A 16785-nucleotide genomic window follows, 5' to 3' on the forward strand; every position below is an offset into this window, starting at 1 on the left:
GACCATTTGTGCTGAAGCTCATTTGCGCAGCGACACTTAATTGGCTACAACAATTAATTAATGTGTTGGAAAGTTGGCACAAAAAGTTCATTTAAGAGGGTTTTAATAAGCAATTAGAGGAAAAGCAGCGAACAGGGGGAATTACTGGAGAGGAAAGAGAAAAGCAGAGATGGAGCGAACGTCTGGCCAGTAGGAGCGTGCACGCCCCACTGTAGCTGTGGTTGCAGTGCTTTTGTCTCTTTCACTGACCCTTCAGTTCTGAAGAGCTGCTGAATGATTAGTCTCCATTATATCTATTTCTGAAGCCTTTAGTACTGTTCTTCAGTGGACTTGAAACCCACGATGCCCTTATATTGTATACATATCAACCCCGGTGGCCCCTACTGCCCCTCCCTTCCCTACCTCTTGTCCCAGCGCCCAGTGTAAAATATCGCATGACTAATGAGTGGAGCAGGTTGGAATCCTGGGGAAGATGTCCTTGGAAGACGAATGCATTTTCAGCAGAATAATTAACTTAATTAACAAATTCACATGCATATTCATCAGCCTATTAATGTCTGCTCCGCGCTGCTTGATGAGCAATGCAATAATAACCGTTTCATTTGCATATTTGCGTTCACACTCACACCCTTCTCCAAATAATTAAAAAAAGGACTCGGAGTGTAGGAAACGCAAAAGACAAGCGAGTCACTCTGCCACACGCTGTGTCTTGCAGGCACTTTCCACCTGCAGCACACGCACAATTGCACACGTAGGGTATATATATCTGTGGAGTGTGTGTGTGTGTGTGTGTGTTTTATCTTTGCGGCTGGATTGCTGCATGCCAGTTAAAATTGGAAGTGTGTGACAGAATCTGCCTCTCTCTGTCTACACCTCCAGCCTCCTTCCAAAATCACCGCAACTCCTTTTCTGCTTCCTCTCTTATAGAAACTCTATCTTTCCTTCCTGTTTTGTTTCCCTTTCTCTCTCTTCTTGTTATTTATTCATCCTTATCAGGCTTTCCTTTAATTTATTAATTTCTTGCTTTTGAAGTTTGTGTTGTCTGCCTGTCAGTGAGTGTATGTTTTGCTCGAGAACTTGAATGCATGTGAGCGGCTGTGCGAGCATCGCTGACAGCTGTGTTAATAAAGCCGAGTTTAAAAGTAAAGGAGCAGCAAACAGGGATCATAATAGTCAAATAAGTTTGGAATGTTCATATCCTTTTACTTTCTCGACTCGCGTTGATGTTTTAAGGGCTTATCGTGTGTGTTTTCTTTCAAACTGGATTTGTATTCTCAGTAACAAGGATGCCGCCTGTGTGTGTGTTACTGTCGGTGGTGAAGTGTGTGCGTATCTGGGAATGACTGTGTATTTCCTGAGAGACTGTAAGCATCTCTGTCTTTCATCACTGGATGTGTATTTGTGTTTATCACTTTGGATTCAACTTGTGCTGTGTGATTAATGCCCCTTGTATGTGTTTGTGAGTCCCCCTCCAATATTTCAGATGACAGTGATGTAAAAGACAAATGTGTGTGTTGCATCTAAACCATGACTGCATGGGCATCTCTCTTTTTTGTGGGTTGGGGAGTTATTCTTAAACCAAGAAAGTGTGTGTGTGTGTGTGTGTGTGTGTGTGTGTGTGTACTGCCAGCTTGTGTGCAGACAGCAGCAGTTTGTGGAGCAAGAATTAAAAGTAGGGAGAGATGCCAAGTGAGTCTCTGGAGACAGATAGTAGGGACAGAGAGAGAAGAAAGAGGAAATAAAAACACACACACACACAGCACACACACCATATACAGAGCCACCTACACAAAGAAACCTAACCTTGTGGTAGCCTATTACAAAGCTTGATTTTTTAAATAAGAAAAGCATTTTTAAAGTGACCTGATATAAAAAAAAATTTCTTTTACAGTATCTTTTATCTCTGAAGTTATGTCCTTATTAAAATAAAAGAACCGAATAAATTTAAATTCAATTTTGACTAGGCATTTCGCTCTAGGAATACAGTATGAAGAGCCAAAAACTGCAGTTCATGAAATTGCCACTTGAGGCCGGCTCTAAAAGCGAGTCACTCCCCATAATGCCTGCATTTACAGCAGAAATAAACACATTTGCATCCTGGTAAAAAGTAAATAAATAAATAATGGTCCCTGTAGCTAATTTTCCCCTTTGTGATCATTTATAACTGACTGACTGTTAATAATTTTAATGCTTAAAGTTATACATGACTAAGGGTGTGGCCCAATGACCGTCACACTCACTAGGCCACTGGCTGTGTCATGTTGATGGAGGTGTTTTCTTTTGGAATATTTTTAATGCAGATATCTGACCAATATTATAGTTTGCTGTGTTCAAAGTTTAAAATATTACTAGAATTACTAGAATCCCACTCATTAAAATATTAGTGAGAGAAATTCTAGTATTTTAATTGGCTTTATTTTCTCTAAGACGTTCTCATGTAGATGATACACCTTGCTTACCAACCAACCAACCAGTGTTTATGACCCTAAAAAGAACCCCAAGAAGATGATGGAAGTTGAGGCTTCAGAATAAAAATCTAAAAGCCACTGTGTGATTTTAGTTTTAGTTTTTTTTTTTGGCTTTTAACACAGTTTTTATGACAAATTCTCATGTTAAAAACATGTAAAAATTAACTTTGCCTCTTCCTTCTGGGAGTGCGTGTAATTACATAAACATGCATGCTCTGAGAAAAAAAAACACGAAGATAATAATCCATGTTCTGGTCTAGACTATAATCCTTTTCATTAGTTTCTTTTTAATCTAGATTTGCTTGGAAGCTTTATATATATTTTTTCACCATTACGCTACCAAACTAGCCTGCTCCATCTTTGTGGCCAAGGTTACCCCGGAGTCTGCTGAACTAATAATTTGTTGGCCGACATAAAACATACCAGTAATAAGGTATCAATACAATTAAGTCACCATAACGCCAATTTCTGGTATACTCAAGAACAGAAAAAAAACTTAGCTGGCTTTTAAAGATTATAAAAAGATATTTTTTTAAAAAGGTCCCTAGCCTCCTACCTTAAACCTTAATCGCTCTAAGTGTTTAACCTTAACATGAACTAAAGCTTAACCTTGACACTAAAATCAAATAGATCTTTGAAGTGGTGTAAAAATGTGAAGATGCGAAAGTGCCCTCGCACCAATGGTCTGAAACTCAAAGCAGTCCTCACTAAGATAGCTAAACAAGAACATACACACAGATTGAGATAGAGCTCTCACCTTTTTGTCTCCCTGTCCACTTTCTCCCTCTCCTTTTCTCATCTCTCTCTTTCTCTCTCCCAGCCTGCTGAGGTGACACCCTGTGTGCAGTGTGACACTGAGCTGTCACCTCCTACTCCCTGCATCACACCTCTGCCCCCTGCTGGGCCAACCCCGTCATGACACCCAGACACCCAGCCAGCCTGTCCTCCGTTGTTGGCATAAAAACAGGCTGCACTGAACATCACTTTATATTCTGTCACGCAGTCAGCCCCACAGTCGAAAAATATAGGCTTTTTATTTCTTCTTTATTTTTCTTCGTCTTATACCCTTTTTTTTTCATAAAATAGATGAATAGGTCTATTTTTCAATTAACTTTAAGTTCTCCTTACAAGATTTAAGCTAATATCTAACAGGAAAAAACAATAAGACACTTGAAAAAAAAGAACTAAAATATTATAATCTCTTCTGTATCTCACCAAAAATAAGCAAAAGACCAAAAGACCAAAAAAATATTTTATTAAGCAATAATTTATCTCTTGTGGAACCATAAAGAAGGCTAAACGTCAGGTGAAAAATGTGCATTTGGCTACCGAATAAAGACAGTATTCTCCAGCAGTAATTTTCTGTTTTCCCAACATGAAATACTTCTGACATATTTTGGATTCCAGGCATGCTCGGACATAAATCTGACAACCTCGTCACTCTGTTTTTGCCTTCTGTTGTATGGGTTTGGTGCCATATTTTAGTAGCAGTTGTAATTAAAAACAAGAGGTCAAGCTGAAATGCGAGGAAGCGGCACTCAATAATTTTTCATCTTCTGGCCTTTAAGATTAATAAAATAGAAAAAAACCCCCGATAATAAAATAAGTTTAAGGTCAAGCTGCTCTCAACCTGCATACTTGTGTAGCCTCTGATGAGGGCCCCAAGAAGACATAGCTTTATTTCGACACAGTGAGGAATCACTGCACGTATATAACATTTTTAGTCATCTCTTAATTTCAAAGCTAATTTTTTCTGTAAATTCAAGTTAGTAAATTTCATTTGAATCTTCACTTTCTGTTGCAAATTGCTCTACATGCAAAAATTTGGCAGTGCAGACTGTCCTGAAACACACTTGACTACTCAGACCTGGCTTTTCTGATTGAGGAGAAGAGCAATGCAATGTCACATCTGGATTGCAGTCATCATATGTCAATGAGGACTCAGTGGATTGCTAGTCACGCTCATCTGGTTGTTTTGTGTCCCGCTGTACGCTCTTATACTTTAGCTTTCTGAGTCACTAGGTGTGTGTGTCCAGCCAGGCAGGCCAGTGGCAAGCGGGGACGGAGCAATTGAGATATAGAGCATTAGTTGGTGTCAGGAGTAAATTAGAGGCCAGATCTGTTTTCTAATCAGAGCACAAGCACCGTGTTAGAGGAATTAGGGCGACAGCTGCTGGGAGCTTTTTATTCCTCTCTCTCTCAGCCAGAGACAGGCAGACCCCAGCTCAGGGACCACCTCTTTACCACAGCCACCTGTCAACACCGGTGTGTGTATGTGTGTGTGCACATGCGTGTTTCCATCCCCCCACTCGACGTGCACGCTCACATACGTATGACACACACATCCAATACCATGCGAGCTTGCACACATGCTTGCACACAGACACACAAACACCGTCTGGTACGCTGACCTCCCTCCATCTCTGAAATTAATGACAGTGCAGGTTCTATGTGCACGCAGCCGCTCGTGGTGTGTTTATGTTTTCCGACAAGTGTGAAAGGCCCTTCTGAGATATCAAATTTAGATAAGGTGGAGCGGTGGGCGGCCTTGCATATGTCTGTTTACTATGAATACCAGAAAAGGCCTCAATGCTACGACAGCCCATTCGTTAAACAACATCGGTTTCGCAGGCACAGAGTTATTGTAAGAATTTGACAGTGACATCACTGGCAAACAAAACAGAGCAACCATTTGTTGATCACAGTTTAGACAAAACACTAGAATTTCAAATTAAGTGTGAAGCTATAAATTAATGTACGGAAGGCATAGAAACGCAAGGCCAAAAAAAGTTACAAGTAAATGAGTATATAATTCTCCTAATTTGTGTCAAATCTGGAGAAAGTATGTGCATTTACAAATGTTTCTTTGCTTCAGCACAGAATAACATAACTTAGGATGACTCCCAATTCTAAGGATGATTGATAATACCATGAATAAATACGTCGTGAGCTGCTTGTACTGATTTTACCCGACAGAGATCTGTTGTGGGCTGCGTTGTAGGAGGGTGAGAGGTGTAGGAGGTGGCATCGAGATTCACACAGTGTCACACACTTGCTTCGGAAATGTCACCTTTTTTCTCTTCTTTTTTTTCTTTTTTAAACTGAATTGCTGAATCTGCAGAGTGTATAGTTGTTTTGTTCTTTCAGGTAATGCAGGATCCACTTTTGGGAAATTTGATGTAGAGCTCATTACAGCAAGCGTTGGCACAGGAAAGTAATGCAGCTTTAATTAAAATAAGTGATTATCATTTCTGTGTATTTAGTATTTCAGGATTTACATTGTAAGAAACTGCTGTCAATTAATTTATAGCAAAAAGCTGGTAGCTCTGATTGACAACACTGAACATTTATTTTACAGTCAACCTATTGTAATGTACAGCAATGGTCTCTTGCTATAAATATAGCATGGTACTATGCTCTTTATAGACTTTAAGGTTTATTTTTTTACCTCCATGATAAATTTGTTACTTTAAAATATTTTTGCACGTCTTCGCCCATATAATCTGAATTTACTTCCTTGTACTTCCTAAACTATGACAAGATGCTTTACTTTAATTCTCTCTCTCTTTTTTTTTAAGAATAAAATTATGTAAGCCTCAACTTAAGAGTGACAAGTTATGAGGCCCTAGTCTCAAATGTTGTTGCCTTCTTGTATCCCATACAAATTAATTAATGGAACATGCTCATGCAATCATGTTCCTCAATATGCAGTGCAAAATATACAGATAAGTAAACTTCAAAAACTAAGGACTAAGATCAAATCTACTTTCAGCTGTTCCCTTATTCACAAGATAACCTAATAAAGGTTATCTTACCTGTTATCTTATTCACAAGGTGTTGCCACAGCGGGTAAGCACTACATTTTTGATTTGGTAGATTTTTATGCTGAATGCCCTTCCTGACACAAACCCCAAGGGATTTGTGTCTCCTCCTGTAATCAAACCAAGGATCTCTGGCTTGTTGGGGAAATGTGTAAACTACTACACTAGAAGCAACTAAACTAAAAAAAAAAAAGCTAAGGTAAATTTAACAAATTAAATAAATAAAAGACTTAAGTTTGATTTACATTTTGAACTGAGCAAACACTTGGTGACAACGGGAAGGAAAAACTCCCTTTTAACAGGAAGAAACCTGAATTTTAAGAGTGTTCTCGGCCATACCAGATCCCATTCCTAATAACCATCACAACACTTATTATCATGGAGTGTATGCATTTTTCACAAAAGGCATTGTGGTAACTATAATATTGCATTATTGTATGAAATATCCTGAATTTTCACATCAATTTGATACAGTAGTATGAATGAAACCAAAGATGAGAAAAAATGTTTGCGTTATTGCAAAAGACCTTTAAAACTACTGTGAAGAATCTTTAGTGTTCAATCACCAAACTCACACTTTTCTTCACTGTTATTAATTCTCAGTGTTTTTTCCCCCAATTAGACACATAAAACTTACAAACTTGTCCTAAGATTAAAAATGTAATCTTAGGACTGTGGTTCCTGTAAGCTTTTAATACTGCAATTCCAATATACACTCCCTTTTGTATTTCGTTTTCTCTTTAATGTGTGAATTTAAAGTTTTTGGGGAGCAGTAAAAGCTTGAGTAAAGTGATATGCATGTTATTTTAAGATAAGAATGTAACTTGAATGGCGACCATCCATCCAGGTTTGGGGTTGGGGGTTGGAGGCTCTCTAACTTGTCATATGTGCAGGGTACACCCTGGACAGATCACCAGTATACATAAAGATTTTCAAGTAAAACTACAAATCATTTTCAGCATGATTACCAAGGGGTTTGAGCAAAAATAACTTCACACCCACTGCTGTTACATCACACTAAACATAACCTCAAAGTCAAGTAGACCTTCAGCTATTTATTGTGATTGGTTATTGGGTGTCCCACTCACTACACTAATACAAAATGACTCGTTAATATAATAGTAAGTTAAATAACGCATTTTTGCAAAGAGAAATCTGCAAAAACAATGTAACTCACATATCTCTCTCTAACTTCACATTAGGTGTCAGTCTTGTGGCTTTGAAGGCTAATTTGCTGTTGGCTAAAGTCTAATAGGGAAACACATGCACGCATTCACCCGCTCACTCACATACAATCCTCCTCTCACTCTTGCACATCCCACACATGTGCACCGCCACACAGTGTCATAAATAGACAGACAGTGCCAATCTGAGGCCTGGACACGAGCCAGCTCTGCAGCAGCTCAGTAGTTAAATTATTAACACCAACTGGGAGAGAGACAAAGAGAGGAGCAGATCAGGCAGCTCAGCAAAGAGGAGATCTGGAGAGGAGAAAAGAAGAGGTGAATCGAGACAAACTAAACATCAGAGGTGCAGAGGAGGTTTGCTGTTTAGGTTAGTGTGGTGCGTATAGATGGATAGAGAGATGAGCGAAACCAAACAGGCATGCGAAGTCTAAAAATATCTCCTTGATTTCCAGTAGAGTGGGAGATTTTGGGATGAACACAGAAAACAACGGGGTCTTGGTGAGAGGAAGGTAGAGAGGTGGATGATGAGGTTTTTCATAGATGGAACTGGAATACTAATGCTGCATCAGTGTGTTGGTGTGTGTGTTTAGTAGAGTGAGGGGAGGGGAAAAGAGATGGAGAGAGATCTGGGGATGTTGGTTCTGATCCAGAGAGTTAATGTTGCGCTCATTGATGGATAGAGTGCCAGGAATGAGGCTCCATACTCACACAAGATGGATGGAGCACTGCTCTCTCTCCTTCTCTCTCTCTGCTCTATAGTTTAATGCCTCTCATCTTATTTATTCCTCTTTTTCAAAGATAAACAGTAATCAGAGACCCCTGCCACCAGGAGCAGCGGCATGCGTATTGGTAAAGAGGCTTTACGCCTGTGTCGAGGCATCCTGTATTGTGTCCATCCTATTAACTAAATGTAAAACGCAATATCCAAATTTACTGACATACATTGTAACAGACGACAAGATCAACATCCTGCTTGGATTTCTATATATTTGTAGAAATTATCTGTAAACTCTCTTTAAAAAAAGACATTTTGAAGTAGAAGATCGAGTCCTGAATGCATGTGAGAGAATGGTGTATGTGGCTTATACAACCAAAAAAAAGTAAACTTCAAGTTAAAAAGTGTTTGGCTAAGTGTGAACAAGTAACTTGTGAATGTGAATGCATGCTCAGCAAGATAAAAAAATCAAAAAACAACAACAAAAAACAAATGTGAAGTAAAACCGAGTGTTTTGTATTGGGCGTGCATACATGGATGTACAGATGCATGTACAGAACGTGTGTTGTTTTTATTTAGCTTGCCTCCTTCGGCCATTAAGCCCCCACCACTTTCATCGTAAATACACAAAAACACACACTTTCCCCAGTTTCCTCCTTTATGGCGGGGGCATCGGGGGGTGAAGTGATCTGTGCGAAAGCCTCCTGTTCTATGCGCTGCGCGGCTGAGGCAGAGGGGGATTGTGGGTAGCTGCTGTCTGCAGGGGTGTGTTGGGGGGGGGAGCGGGGGGAGAGGGGGGGTGGATGGGTTGCCGGGGCGGGCGGCAGCAGATGGCGTGCCACACTGTGAGGGCCGTCGGCTGGCATCCAGAGGAGGAGGAAGAGGGAGGGAGGAAGATAGGAGGTGGGGTGGGGGGAGGTGGAAATGGAGGATGGGGGGGGTGGGGTGGGGGGGGGGGGGGTACAGGGATTGGAGGGGCACTGCTCCCAAAGTGCCAGCAGGCATCAGGAGAGACGGAGAGAGACAGAGAGAGAGACAGAGGTGAGGGGCTTTGGTGGGAGACAGGCTGGTAGACAGGCAGACTGGAGGGAACCCAGAGACTCTGAGATTAGTGCTTAAGCAGGGCTTGGGAGCAGGATTTCATTGCTAATTGCATTCACTGAAGAAGAACCAAAACGACAGATTTGTCTTTGAACCCTAATTCACTAGTGACTTTTGACCTTTTCCACTTCCATACAGTGTCGCCCAGTGCCCACCACTGAGGGGGATTAGCACACAGGACCAAACAGAGGTCCTCCTTTGGCATATTGTTGTCTGAGGATTGCCACCAATCTAGCATGAGGTTGGCATGTGGAGGGCATCGGGTTGGCATATGTACTGTGAGGAGTTGACACAGGGTCTGGTCTGATGTGACATAAGTTTGGCAGGCTTGGCATCAAGGTGGCACAAGACTGGCACCGGGTTAGTGAGGGGTGCCGAATGGATAGTGTCTGTCAAAGAGGTTACAGATGGGTCTGTGCAGTCTCGTTGCTTTATGTGTCTACCTCTGACCCAGACAGGCAACTGATAAACAGAGTTTTACATCCTATATTAAACATAAACTTAATTAACTTGCATTGCTATAAGTGAATGCCATTGTACTTCTGTATGTAAAGTCATCTGAAAGCATGCAGCTACTGCTACATAATTTGCTAATGTTACTTATTATCTGCATTGCATTGTCATTTAATTTCTAACAATGTATACTTTTTAAACTGCAATATAATAAACAATTGCTGGTGTTAAATTGAGTTTAGAGAAGAGTTTTCTGCTCTGAAATATAGTCAGTTGTGTATGGTGTTATTAAAGTTATTAGTAAAGATAGCGGCATTGCAAACGTATACCGTACTTGATAAAATTTATTTTGCACCACTGCTTTTGCTCAGAGCTGTTTGTGTTTACGCTTTGAAACTCGAGTCGCTCTCGCTCAGGAGATGGCACACAGGACCTAAATATTTCATTTCAAAAATCTTTGTCATTTCGCATTCATACGTGCACATGGTGCTCTACTGCTAACCCACATCTCACTCAGACTTCTTCAAATCTGTGCCAGAAAACTGTACTAAATGCAGTCAGGCTTAATAGCTGGGACACACTCTTGGGTCATTCAGGTTGCCCTACTTGGTTTTGTACGTTATCCTGCTTCATCTGCCAACTGTAGCCTTATCCACTGCTGGATTAAGGAAAACAAAAAATTAACAATGCAAACCTGTAACGTGCATTTTAGTTTTTGATCAAAGCCGTTGAACTTGAGATGTAATTTGGGTCACAGTCCTGGGAGCAGAGGAGATGTAGCAGTTTTTGGAGGTGAATGGGTCTCTCTTTGTATTCACTGTGAACGCCTCCCATTACCTGAAAGTATTGTTGAAAATGAGTCTCTGTCTTCTTCTAATTAAGGTGCGGGTAACAACCAGCACCTTCAGCAGAGCATGCACATATGCAGACAGACATAAACAGTCAACACACACAAGCATGCGTGCACACATACACAGAGAAATCACAACCCGCTGCTGCTACCACAGAGAAGGGTTGAACAGATGTTGAGGAATTTAAGATGCAAAAGGGAACTGGGACTCCCCCGCACACACACCCACCCTGTGCCCCACCTTGCTGTACCCCCTCCTTCACATAGGCATACACACACTCACACAACCAGTTTTGCACTTTAACACACACACGAATCTACATAAATTACACCTAAAACTTGAACATACATCATCCTCGACTCTACTCCTTTTGAAAAGATATGTGCGGATGTACACACATGCACATATGTGCACAAGTGCATGCACAAAAGCAGACACAAGCACACATGCGTGCATGCATTGTGGCCCACATCCCCCTCCAGGCTGGCCCTGCTCAAAAGGGGCACCATGTGGCACTCTATTCCCTCTGGCAAGAGACACTAACTCTGCCAGCTTTGCATTGTCCTCTGCCCACTGGAGAGCACGCGCCCAAACCACGGACCCTCTCTGTCTTTACCCCCGTTTCTCCTTCTTTCTCTCTCACTTTCGTTGCCTTTCCTCTTGTTCATCGTATGCAAACTGAGATAGATGTCGTTTACCTGCTTTTGCTCTCCCAAGTGCACAGAAACTCAAGATGAATATGTGTGTTTGTGCTGAGACTCTGCTGGGAAATCTTTCCCCCATGCTTCATTGTTTGCCTTTGTGTCCCACCAACTTTCCAACCTTCATCCAAGAGAAATAGTAAATATCACTTTAAAAGTGCTTTGTTAATGTTGATTGGTTTGGTCTCATTCAAATAAAATATAATTAATATACCCCAGAAATTCAACAAGTATCCAGCTGCCTGTCTGGTTAACAATTTTTCTTTATATTATATCTCTCAACAATTAATTAGTTGGACCCTTGATTCACTGATTCATAGTGTATGCCTCTCATACCAGCAAAGATCTAAATGTTGGTGTGAAAGGGAACTCTAAATGAATAGCTATCAAGTGCAGTCATGTATAAAAAGTGGCAGTGCTGGGACATTGTTATGTTAAGTAAAGCTTTGTGACATCCCATTAGTACTGGTTAGATCCTGATCACCGCATAAGGATCGCACTGTATTATAGTCTGTTTGTCTGGATTCTATTTGAAGTGGGTTCCTTGTATCAACACATATTACGAGGACACATTAAAGAATCTGTGTTACAGATCTGAAGTAATACAATGGAGAACGATACAAATGATTTAAAATCTTATGAAATTAATTGCACTATTTACAGAGGAAAGTTTATATTTGACACTTTGCGGGGTATACAAACTTTACTTTTGTTCTTAGCCCTAAATAAAAGGCCATCCGTGCAAAAGTCATACAAACAATGCTTTGATTTCTCTTTCCTTTTCTTCCGGTCCCTCAGAGGGAAGTCGTTCTGTCCCTCTTTTCCACCACACAGCTGCTCTGAGGAGAGAGGGGCTCCACGGGGCTCTGGGTAGCCTTAGCTCTCTGTGCTTGGGTGAGAATTAGCCAGCTTTAGTGCTTGCCTTGCCTGCTAATCCCTTAATCTGGCGATGCTGAGGAGGAAGGCTTTAGAGAAGAGATGGTGTGTCAGTCCATGTCTTCACATCTCTCTTGGCACACTCAGGCACATGGAAAAGTTTGCAGTTGAGAGTTGTGCATTGCTTTCATGAATTAGGCATGCTATTCTGTGTGATGTGTGTCATCTAGAAATTGTTCAAACATTGAATTTAGCAGCACAAAATGTATTGCTTTGCCTTCGTGTAAATGTAGAAATGAGGCAATAGAGAAGATGATTTGTCATCCCAGGTAACAAATATATTTCTCAAATTTAAAACTATGTTTTAAACGCACACTGTTTCTTCATTGTGTTGCTCTCAAACACGCTGTACTTATTTCTTTTATCTACTTATAGTCAGTGAACACAGCACTTCATAATCACAATTCAAGGTGATTTAATTTGATTTAATTCACTGTGATTTGGGCAGGGATAGCTCAATAGGTAGAGTGGTGGCCCCATGATCGGAAGGTCGGGGGTTCGATTCCCTAAACAGCTACCCTGAGGTACCCCTGAGCAAGGTACCGTCGCTAAACACTGCTCCCCGGGTGCCCAATGGCTGCCTGCTGCTTCACTGAGTGAATGGGTTAAATGCAGAGAGGAATTTCCCTACGGGGTTCAATAAAGTATAATTTAAGGTGTTAAGGTGACAAACTTGTTAGCCAAGAATTAGCCTTCATTTAAAAGTCGCATTTTGGACTTTGTAAATTTGAACTTACTCTCTTTTAACTCTTTCTTTGGTCTCCTTTAACCTTTGAGGGTTTTTTTTTTTTTGATAAATGCAGAGATGTTTTAATATATCCTGTATATTTGTCTATGTTTAGTGGCAGGCAGGTCAGTGGGTTTTTAGAAGTTTTTTCCCACTTGGAACAGCTGCTTGCTCTAGCCAAAAACAACATTATCAGAGTAATGTTTAAAATAAAAACATCAAAGTTATAGGCCACTCGGCTAACAATGAGCTACAAGTTGCTTTAAACCTCTTAAAACCTGAAGAGATTCCAATAATATTTTCTCTGGACTCATCACATTGCGGTACCTCTTTCATATTGGAATTTAAAACAATGTAAAAATATCAGCTGTACCCACCTAAATGAATGGGCACAAGCTTAGCTTCATTTTACGTGTTTGGGAAGTAGGAGCATAAATAAATCAGTACCCATAAATTGAGCATCTCTTGTAGAGAGAAGAAAAAATCCTCAGCTCAATCAAAAACAAACATCTTCAAAACACAGTGCTGTGCGATATTAAAGTATTAGTTCTAAAACCCAGAGCTGATAAACACTTTATACATTTAATATCTTGCAGAGCCACTGAGCTTTATTTTGGCACAAATAATTTTTAATTGGCATTGATGACTTGCATTGGAGTCCCTTTGTGTTTTGCTATGTTTCAGTGCTTTTTCTGCCTTTCCAAAATGCTCTCACAGAGCAGTTCTACAGATTTACAACATACTGGTGTACAGGGTTCAGTGCAGCATAGATGCCTGTTTGTGTCACTGCACACACTGGAAACAGACACAGAAGCTGAACTGAAGAGTGTAGTAGAATCAGAAATATTAGAGTTCCAAGGTGTAAATCAAAGCATGTTAATAAATTCAAACTTTGAGAAAATGCTTTTAAAATGAAAGAACCTGGTGATTAACTCCTGATTAGTGAGTGGTTAAATTCTAGTTGTGCTAATGGCCTATGAATAACAAAGCGTTCCGACATGTTAACATTGTCATGAATGCAATAACACAGAGGGACAGCCTGGTACTGATTGTGCAACCACACGGTAATGAATGGCTAATGTGCTGGTACAGAAGAGATGTTAATGCCATCCTAATTCCCTTTTGCTCAGAGCAAGGCGTTGCATCCTGAGCCTGTTAATCTGAACCCTTTAAACCTTTAATCTGGCAGTCTTTTACATACACGCAGACACACACACACACAAAGGCATGACAGCCAACCTGTCATTGCCTTGTAAAAGCACATACCTGTCACACCTCTCTCAGGCTCCCTCTCTTTCTCAGAGACACATGTGACATATTGAGTGCCTGCAGCGAGATTCTTCCCCATGAGTGGCATTCCAGAGCAGGCTGTCCCAGGGGAGCATGAGAGTGGAGCTGGGCGTGGGGGCAGTTGAGGCTGTCGTCAGAGGGAGTGCAGTGCAGGGACCTTGTTGATGCAAAAGTCTGGAATGTTGTTGGTCTGCGCTCTTGGTCAAGTGTTGTGACTACATGAGCAGCAGAACAGATTGACCTGAGCTGACCAGCAACGATGTATCCCATTGGACGAATAATAGGTAATCCCCACCAGCAGAAAAAAAAGGGTCCACAATCAGCCTCATACTAGCCATGTAAAACTAACACATCATATCATAATCTAAGGACGTTGTGCTTTGGAGCCAATTTAGTCAACAAGTTTAAGACAAGAACAAGTTAACAGATGAAAATACAATTACAAGTGATGCTCTTAAAATCAGAACATTAAAAACAAGATGTCAGATGATAGGTAGAAAATCAAAAATTCTTTCCTTTTCCTCACAGCTGTGGACACAAAACACCTTCAGAAATATTCCGTGCAGCAGCTGGAAATCAAATCATTCAACACTTTTCCAGTTAAATACACTAAAAAGGGAGTAACCTTCATGTTGAACTGTGTGTATCAGTTGCAGTGCTGTTTTCTCTGTAGCTTCAACAGACATTTGTGATTTTGTCTGAAAAGAATGAAGCTTATTTTAAGTAATGTGGAATGTAGAAGCATCTTTGTGTATTGCAACTTGTATCCACTAAACATCACTTTCCTTTATCCTGCCTGCAGCAGACACGTGCGCGTGCAGATTTCTAGGCCTTTCCACTGTGTTTTGTTGACTGTGTCTTTCTTCTTAATTAGATCAGAATGGGAGACTTTATTGCGTGAGGTTAGACACTGTGTGTGTATGTCTTTGTGTGTGTGTGTTTGTGCATTTTTGTAACATATTATGTTATAATTTCCCCTCTTTCTCTCCCTTCGTCCTCACTCATCTCCTTTTTTTCTGTCTGTCTGTCGGTTAATATTTCATTTGCTTTGTCGTCTTCTCAGGCTGGTACATTAACCAGCGGTGCCAGTCGAGCTCACTGCTTGTGGCTGGCTGTATAAAAATAAACACACTCTAGTTGTAATGAACAGATGTCACAGAATTTAAACGTGCACCCCACTCCTCCCCCCACCTCCCTCCTTCTCCTCAGCACACACAAACACACTTCACCCTCCTCTCCCACCTCTCCTCATCCTCCTTCTCATTCTTGCTCATGCATAAAGGCGCACATGCACGCGCACGCACACACTGCATGCATGTGCGTTATACACTCCTGTGTCCACTTGTACTGAGAAATACAAAGAGCACTTGTTCACGTGAATGTTTATTGAACATACACACAAACTCTTATACGTGTGTTCCCATGTGAGCTTTTCCTGGCAGAGGTTCATGCATGGCAGACACTGTGCTGCTCTGCCGGTCTCTTCATTGCTTTCTCTGTCTCTATTTTCTTCTCTCTTCTCCCTCCCTCTCTGTCTGTCTGTCTGTGTATCTGTTAGTCTCACAGCAGACTAACACTGCGGTCATTTTACAGACTATTTTCATAAGGTCCTCCCATTCACTTTGCAGAACCAACCTGTCATCCCACAATCCCCGGCGGCATCATCAGAACCCATTTTGGTACTGTGAAGAAGGGATGAACACAATGACTGTGTGTGTATATGTGTGTCCATCCCCCTTGTCACTCCCGCTCTTTTTCCCACTGAGTGCGTGCCAGCTCTCTGTGTTTCCTGGCTGGCAGTACCGAAGGAGAGACGATTGTTCTGTACCTACCCAGAGACCCTTCCTTGCCAAGCCTGGGATGAAATCCTTTCTATAGCGCTAACTCCTCACAGTCGGGTGCCTCACAGCAAAACGCACACCATCACTTCTCCAGGTGGGAGGGTGATACCATGTCAGAAGTCAAGCAGATACACAGAAGTCTGTTTTACACGCTGCAAAAACATGTTTTTCTTTCTTTCTGCAAGTCAATTGTTCCTGTTTAAAAAAATTTCCCACCTATAAGAGCATTATTTTTGCTTTAGAAACTAAATAATGTTTTGTTGATTGCGTGGAATGATCTGGTTTTGTTTCATGGTGGTCCAATGTTATTATAAACATTACATGAAATGTTCTTAATTCTTATAAAAAAAATCTCACTGAAATGTTCCCATTATCTTTACCTCTTTTAGTTTCCCTCATTTCATTGCACTGTTTTTAGTTCAAGGACGTTGTCCCACCAAAATCTATGAGTTTAATTATTTCAATGATGGCACATCAAATTTGCATTTGAGACCCAACAATGAATTTCAATTACTTAATCAAGACAAGCTGTATCAAAAGGTTTATTTTTTTAAATCAAAATGATTGTTAACTGAATACTGCACTGAAAAAAAAACCAACCAAAAAACAAGTAGGTATTTTTGGCTTGCTTGCTTCAAGGTCAAAGTTAGGGGTCAGTTTATTAATCCATAAAAATGGGATATTTGCAGTGCTT

The 16785-nt window shown here is 40.8% G+C and overlaps 1 protein-coding gene across 2 annotated transcripts in view; it reads left to right on the forward strand.

Moving 5' to 3' along the window:
• Nucleotides 1-16785, forward strand: part of cdk12 (cyclin dependent kinase 12) — a 49838-nt gene that overhangs the window by 17495 nt on the left and 15558 nt on the right. Inside the window, exon 16 of one of the 2 annotated variants that reach the window (XR_010093822.1) lies at nucleotides 15879-15987. The exons of the other annotated variant lie outside the window; for it this stretch is intronic. The gene's annotated coding sequence lies outside the window, so the exon portion shown is untranslated. Of the gene's footprint in view, nucleotides 1-15878; nucleotides 15988-16785 lie in introns of those variants that run through there. 2 annotated transcript variants of the gene reach the window in all.

This window comes from Pelmatolapia mariae, linkage group LG4 (genome assembly GCF_036321145.2).
Source record: "Pelmatolapia mariae isolate MD_Pm_ZW linkage group LG4, Pm_UMD_F_2, whole genome shotgun sequence".
Classification (NCBI taxonomy): Eukaryota; Metazoa; Chordata; class Actinopteri; order Cichliformes; family Cichlidae; genus Pelmatolapia; species Pelmatolapia mariae.